Here is an 8,643-nt window from a genome sequence, read left to right as displayed (position 1 = left end):
CCACCAGCAGTGTAATAGGGTTCCTCTTTCTCCACATCCCCTCCAGCATTTGTCGTTGGCTGATTTGTGGATGTGGGACATTCTGACTGGGGAAAGGTGGTATCTCAGGGTTGTCTTTATTTGCATTTCCTTCACCACTAGGGATGGTGAACATTTCCTCATGTGTTTCTTTGCCATTTTTATTTCTTCATTTGAGAAGTCCCTCTTTAGTTCCCTTGCCCATTTAGTAATTGGGTTGTTAGGTTTGGGAGGGATTAGTTTCTTGAGTTCCCTGTATATACAGGATGTTAACCCCTTGTCTGATATATTGCTGGTAAATATTTTTTTCCCAATTAGTTGGTTGTCTTTCTAGCTTGGTTGCGATAGATTTAGCTGTGCAGAAGCTTTTTATTTTAAGATAGTTCCATTTGTCGAGTCTCTCTCCAATTTGTTGTGACCCTGGGACTCTGTTCAGGGAGTTCCTTCCTGTGCCTATTAGTTCAAGTATCTCTCCTACTCTGTCCTGCAGTAGTTTCAGAGATTCAGGTTTAATGTTAAAGTCTTTAATCCATTTTGAGTTGCCTATCCATACTTTTAATGAGTAACTCTTATTTATATTCTGTGTACTGTTGTGTGAAATAGGGTTCCACCAAAATGTATAAATACTTACTTTTACATTTAAGATTTTGCCTTAGGTGATGACTACTGAACAAGATCACATTTTTCAGATAATCACTTTGGTTTGGTTATATGATGGATAGCTTAATTTCAATAAAGTGCATGGCCTAGTGAAAGATTATGTGGGCTTTTAAGTTACATAATGTAAACTTAAATCTAACCTCTGACATAAAATCAATGAATACATATAAAATTATTTTTTAAAAGCAGGAGATGGTACAAAGTGATATGTTTATATTTCTGTGTTTACTTATATTTTACTTATGAAAACCATTTATGTACTTTGAATAAAAACACAAGATACATGTGTATGCATAATATATACATAGTTGGTATATATGTATGTGTGTGTGTATTCTCACAAATACTCTGTCCATATATTTATATATATATATATGTATATATATATATATATATATATATACACACACACAGAAAATACATATAAAAAATTTAAAATTCAATATAAAATTTTTAAATAACTGGTGGATTTAATAGTAGCATATATAAGCATATGCTCTGAATTTGAAAAATTTAAAGCCAAAAATTGGACATTAAAATCTAAATAATATAGTTTATAAATTTTATTTATTTATTTTGTTGGTTGTGGGTCCTGGACTCAGGGCCTGGACTTGGGACCTGGGTGTTGTCCCTCAACTCTTCAGCTCAAGGGCTAGCATTTGAGCCACAGTGCCACTGCTGACTTTTTTTGATTATGTGGTGCTGAGGAATCGAACCCAGGGCCTCATGTATGCAAGCAAGGCAAGCACTTTACCATTGAGCAACCTTCCCAGCCCTCAATTTTATTTATTATACAGAAAAGACCAACGTTATCATTCTCAAGGTATTTTACCCCGCCTTAGTAATACTGGTATTTGGACTTATGGCCTCAAGCTTGCTAAACTGGCAAATTACTACTATAGTCACTCCTCAAACTGTTTTTTGTCAGTTATTTTTAAGACAGTGTCTCATAAATGCAATCCTTTCAATCTTAGTCTTCAGAGTTGCTAAGATAACAGGCATGAGCCACTAGCACCTAACTTGAAGTCTTTGTTAACACAAAGGGAATATCTATGCTTATTTTGTGTGTGTGTGTGTGTGTGTGTGTGTGTGTGTGTGCGCGCGCGCGCACATGTGTGTGTCTATGTGTATTGGTCCTGGTAGTAGTACTTGAATTCAGGGCTTTGCATCCTCATTTGGTTTTTGACTGATTGCTGGCATTCTACCACTCAAATTAATACACTCAAAGAAACTGAAAAATCTAAATGATTACACAAACTATGTTGAGAACCTATCTATTCTCAAATAAAAAAAATCTAGAAATAAGTTTCTAGATACAACTGATCTACCAAAATTCAATCAAAAGGGCATAAACCACCTAAGCAGATCAATAGCAAACAATGAGATTGAAGCAGTAATAGTCTTCCAAAGAAGAAAAGATAAGACTCCAAATGTTTCATGGCTAAATTCTAGAAGACTGTTAAAGCAGAACACCAATACTCCTGAAATTCTTCCATAAAAAAGAAGGGGAATGCTACTGACTCATTCTTATTTTTTCTGCTGGTCCTGGGACTTGAACTCAGGGCAGGGTGCTGCCCCTGAACTTCATTTGCTCAAAGCTAGTGCTCTACAACTTGAGCCACAGATCTAGGTTTTCTTTGGTAGGCTATTGGAGATAAGAGATAAGAGTCTCATAGCCTTTCTGCAAAGACTAGCTTTGAACCGCGATCCTCATATCTCAGCCTCCTGAGTAGCTAGGATTACAGGTGTGAGCCACTGACACCCAGCTATTCATATGTTTATATACAAAAAGTTATATGTATACAGAGAGAACATGATTTGAACTATGGGACTATCTAGGAGGATGAGGGATGGGGAGAGGGAAGAGAAAGATGGAGGGTGAGAAACTTTGAAATACATTTAACTGTGCATAAAGTCTGCATAAGGAGTTTCAAGGAAAGTTAGGGGATTGAGGGGAGAAGGGCAAAAGCAGTAGAGGTGGCTGTTCTGAGCAAGGTTTACTATATGCATATCAAAAGTACCAAGGTAAGCCAGGCCCTGGTGGCTCACGCCTGTAATCCTAGTTACTCAGGAGGCTGAGATCTGAGGATCGCGGTTCAAAGCTAGCCCGGGCAGGAAAGACGGTGAGACTCCTATCTCCAATAAACCACCAGAAAACCGGAAGTGGCGCTGTAGCTCAAGTGGTAGAGCGCTCGCCTTGAGCTGAACAGCTGAGGGACAGCGCCCAGGCCCAAAGTTCAAGCCCCACGACCGACAACAACAACAAAAAAAAGTACCAAGGTAGAGCATCTTAGTGAAATGAATACACTAACAAAAAGGAATAAAAAAGAAAAAGTGAATGACAGGAGAGTGGAGTAGGCTTTATTGCAGGGGTAGTACCAGCAGAAAGCTAATGAGAGTGAATGATGAAAACAGTCCAAGTAGTTTGTTTGCATGTATGAAAAGAGAACATTGAAACCTGTGAAATTGTTCTGTAAGTGGAGAGTAGCATAAAGGAGAGCAACAGAGGTAGGGAAGTTGGTCAGGATACACTGTATGCATGTGTAGAAATGTTACAACTAAGGTATGCTAACAAAAATACAGTAAAACTAAGAAAAATATATTTTATTCTTCAGGACTGAGTGCATAGCTAACATGGTAAAGCACTTGCCTAGCAAGCATGAAGCCCTGAATTCAAACTTCAGTACCCCACTAAAAGAAAAAATAATTATAGTCTAACATTTCCTTTTCTTTCTTTTTGTGCTAGTCCTGGGGCTTAAACTCAGGGCCTCGGCACTGTCCCTGAGCTTCTTTTGATCAAGACTAGTGCTTTACCACTGGATCTACAGCTCCAGTTTTGGCTTTTTTGGTAATTTAATAATGAGTTTCACAGACTTTCCTGCCCAGGCTGCCCTAGAACCTCAACCCCTAGACCTCAGCCTCCTGAGTAGCTAGGATTATAGGTGTGAGTCACCAGTGCGTGGCTAGCATTTTCTTTGAAAATCTACATAAGGCAACAGCTACAAAGACAGACAGACAGACAGACAGACAGACAGACACACACACACACACACACACACACACACACACACAGATGACCATTAATTTACTTACATATAGAGGGAGATTTGCTTTTCTTGGCAGTCTCAACGTTCCACTCAAATAATTTTGAGGCATGCTTTTCCAAACACAGAGAACAGTCCCTTAATCTTGACTCCATGACATTGTATACTTCAAATATTAGAGGAACATTCTTCCATAGATGTGAATAAATTGATGTAACTGTATTGTCTTGTTTCATTTTTTTCAGCTCATTTTCCCATGAGTTATCAATATCCAAATCAATATCCCTGGGCCAATAATCCTGCAAAAAATGTGTAAGAGAAGAAGTAAACAATTTTACTTTTGTGCCAGTCCTGGGACTTGAACTCAGAGCCTAGGCACTATCTCTGACCTTTTCTGCTTATGGCTAGTGCTCTACTATTTGAGCTATAGCTCCCCTTCTGGAGGTTAATTGGTGGTTAATTGGAGATAAGAGTCTCATGGGCTTTCTTGCCTGAGCTACCTTGCGATCTGATCCTCAGATTTTAGCCTTCTGAATAGATAGGATTACCAGTGCTTTCTGAGTAGGTAGGATTACCAGTACCTAGCCTAATGAACAATAATTTGATTTTTTACTGTGTACCACTTTGTTAAAGATTTTTTTTTTTGCCAGTTGTAGGCTTGAACTTAGGGTCTGGGCACTGTCCCTCAGCTTCTTTTGCTCAAGGCTAGCATTCTACCACTTGAGCTAAAGTGCCACTACTGGCCTTTTCTGTTTATGTGGTACTGAGGAATCTAATCCAAGGCTTCATGCATGCTAGGCAAGCACTCTACCACTAAGCCACATTCCCAACCCTTAAAGAAAATTTGACATAATTAAAAACCTCAAAACAATTGCAAGTGACCTTTTCTGTTCCTGCTAGCTTCAAACTATGATCCCCAGATCTCAGTGACTTGAGTAGTTAGGATTACAGGTATGAGCCACTGATGCCTGACTTTGTTTTTCTGGTCAGGAAATGGAGTACCTACAATTTTAGCAATTAAAAAATATATAATACTGTATTAACTTTTCTTCTCAAGGCTGGCACTCTATCATTTGAGCCTCAGCTCCACTTCTGGCTTTTAATTGAAGGTAAGAGTCTTAGGGACTTTGCTGACCAAGGTGGCTTTGAACTGTGATCCTCAGATACCTTATTTAATGGCATGAGCCATGCCGGATGCTGGTGGCTCACGCCTCTAATCCTAGCTATTCAGGAGGCTGAGATCTGAGGATTGCGGTTCAAAGCCAGCCCGGGCAGGAGAGACCGTGACACTCCTATTGCCAATAAACCACCAGAAAACCGGACGTGGCGCTGTAGCTCAAGTGGTAGAGCGCTCGCCTTGAACTGAAGAGCTGAGGGACAGCGCCCAGGCCCAGAGTTCAAGTCCCACGACCGACAAAAAAAATAAAAATAAAAAAATAATGGCATGGGCCACTGGTTAATCACTCATATATGTTATCTAAATCAATCAATAAATGCACATAAAGTAAAATGCTCTACTCACCCAATTTTGAAACTTTAAAAATTCTTCATAGGTCTTTGGAAGCTCTTCTATTTTCTAATAAAGAAAATTCAGTATTGGTTATGGATGTAAATTTAGATTATACATCATATTCATATATAATTTGCTTAAATTATATTCAAGTATATTCGAGTATACTTAAGTTATAATTTTCAGAGTGTGAGATACTGTACAATATTCATGCAGGTCCCTGCTCTCACAGACAGAGATAAATGTTTAGATTCTGAGGCTCCAACCTAACTCTATAAAAGACTTTCCTCTTATGTACTACCTTTAAAAAGAAACCTCTACATCAATGTTGCTGAATGCTGTCATTACAAATTCCTATGAGAATTCCAAGGTATTTCAGATTATCGTGCACAGCATCTATAATAAGTCTAGAGCCAAAATGAGAACATGCTTTTCTTGCTGAAGTGCTTCAAAAAGCTCCACTTGTAAGATGGTGAAGATAAATATTTAGATATTTCAATTAGTAAGTCATAATCCATTTTTATTATCTAGTAGTTTCTTTGTGAGGTGAAAATATATCCAAGTTCAAACTTTGACATTTCTAGTTATAAAAGTGCCTATTTCATCAATATATGAAATGGTTGAGATGATCAAATCACAGGACTACCTTTTGTAATAGTGGTTACACATTTGAGATTGAGAGAGTATCTCATATGTGAGGAATGTAATTATGTACCTGATAATAAAATAATAAATGTGTGTGGCAACTACTATAAAAATAAATGTTTAGATACAAGCAAAGATAAATAAAGCTACGAAACAAATATTATGGTACTCTTGGGATAGTCAGATTGAGAAGGATTAGAGAGTAGAAGAGATAGAATACATGAAAGGCTTAGGGGCAGAAAAATGTTCAAGTTATTTTCAGGGATAATGAGTATAGCAGTTTGGCTAGAAGGAACTAGCAGTGTGTTTGTGTGTTTGGTCTTCCAATCTCAGAAAGCTGAGATCTGAAATGAGGTTCAAAGCGAGCCCAAGAAGGAAAGTCTGTGAGACTCTTATCTCCAACTAACTAGCAAAATGCTATAAGTGGAGCTGTGGCTCAAGTGGTAAGGCACTAGCTTTGAGCAAAAAAATAGCAAAGGGTTTCTTTACCTGTATTGAAGCTCTATGCACCCAATAAACCTTCTTCAGTGGGCTTGCCATGGTGCAGTAACTTTGTAGATGAAGACAAACCAGCTGGGGTTTAGGTGTTAGGGAGTTTTGGGGGGGATCCAAATTGGAAAAATATCCGCATGCAAAAATAATTGAATTGGCCAAACAATTTCTTCTCGTTGCCCTTACACTTCGTTTGTTTCTGCTTTTTGTTTTGTCAAAAAAGCATCAGTGAAGGAAGAACTGGAGAAAGAAAAATTAAGATGAACAATTTTTTACAGTTCTTGTATTCTAGGACCCAGAGAGAATTGACACCAATAGTGAAGCAAAAAATATGTAAGATTTCAGTTAACATTCCTCCTAGCTCAAATATTGAGCAGGTCCTAAGAGGTAGCTAAGAAGGGAGAGGTTTGATGACGGAGTTAATCCAGTTAAACTTGCAGTTTAACTTGCAGTTAAAATGGAGGGTGAACTAATCACAGGTGAAGTTAATCTAGTGAAATTGACACTAACTAAAACTCTGAAAACTAAAGGAAATGAAACATCAGCCTCCTTCAGGATATCTGTTACATAATGGTTAACAAACTACAGAAAAACATACAAAGGAGGAGAATGGGATCCATAATCCAGGGATGAACATTGTTTTTAGAAACCAACTAACTGAGAAAATGGTTAATTACCAGAGGAGGGCTTTAAAATGACTACTGTAATTGTGTTAAAGATCATAATATAGGTTACATAATACTAAATGAAGGAACAGGAATTGGAGATTGAAAATAAATGGAAATTCTAGGACTATGAATATCAGAGTAGGCTTCAAGACTTGAGTATTCGAAGGCATAACTCTGAGTCAGTTTATGCTACGCTACATGTGTTTGTATCTAATAATAGTTTTTCCTGATGAATTTGATAAAAGTTAAAGGGAAACATAAAGAAAATTGTATTTCTAGTTGGAGATTTAACTGATTTCTCCAAGTAACTGATGAATCTGCTACACATATACACATAAATAAAAAAGAAGAAAAGTGACTTGTAAAATATTTTTAAGCAATTTAACCTTATTGGCATTACAAGCCAACTATACACCACAGCTGTGGAACATATAGTCCTTTAAAGTGGCAAAACATGGAACAAGATTTTTGTTAAAACAACTTAGAACGTGACAAACTATTAGTTCTTATCAGTATTTATTTTTCTCTATATTTTCCTTGTAGTTATAGTGGGAGTTTTGAGACTAAATTCTGGTCAATTTGATATATTTCGTTTTGTATAAGGCAGATCTCTGTAACTTTGTGTGTGTGTGTGTCTGTGTGTGTAATTTCACTATACTTTTTTTTGACAAATCTATGGACCCCAAGTCCAAGGAGGTAGCAGATCACTAAAAAATAAAAAGAAACCTTTTCTTGATTCTAAACATTATACCTGACTAGAGGCATTCATAGTAACTTTATTGAATTCATAGTAACTTTATTAAATTCACTATGTTGTTTTTATTTTTAATAATGGCCATGGACTGGGGGTAGGGGGGCTGTAGTTCACTGGTAGGCCATTTGCCTAAAATGAGTGAGGCCTCACTTCAACTCCCAGCACCAAAAAACAAACAAAAAGATCCAGAATCTACTCTGTTGGGCCTACTGGTACATATGTGCCTGTAATCCAGGCACTATGAGGACTGAGACAAGAGAATACCATTTGTTTTTTTAATTGGTACAATTAAATTAAAAAGAAAATGATTGGGGATCTTTTGTTTTCCTGAGAGACTTCACCATTGCTTCTTTCTTTACCCAGAAAGGTCTTCATTCTGCTTAGATTAGTTCCCTTCAAACTTTTCAGAGTACTGTGTACAATAAGAAACACACTTTACAACCAGAATAATGCATGTGTGTACATACATAATTAAAAACTCTATAAAGGGGCTGGGAAGGTGGCTCAGTGGTAGAGTGCTTGCCTTGCCTCATGCATAAGGCCCTGGGTTCAATTTCTCAGCACCACATAAGCAGAAAAAGCCACAACTAGCGCTGCGGTTCAAGTGGTAGAGCTCTAGCCTTGAGCCTTGAGCTGAGGTACAGCACCCAGGCCCAGAGTTCAGGCCCTATGACCAGCAAAAAACAAACCAAACAAACAAACCAAAAAACCCACCAGGGGCTGGGAAGGTGGCTCAGTGGTAGAGAGCTTGCTTTGAATGCATGAGGCCCTGGGTTCGATTCCTCAGCACCACATAAGCAAAAAGAAAAAAGCCAGAAGTGGCGCTGTGGCTCAAGTGGTAGAGTGCTAGCC

The sequence above is a fragment of the Dipodomys ordii genome, unplaced genomic scaffold, assembly GCF_000151885.1.
Source record: "Dipodomys ordii isolate 6190 unplaced genomic scaffold, Dord_2.0 Scaffold11, whole genome shotgun sequence".
NCBI lineage: Eukaryota > Metazoa > Chordata > Mammalia > Rodentia > Heteromyidae > Dipodomys > Dipodomys ordii.
Note: the sequence above shows the minus strand (reverse complement) of the source record.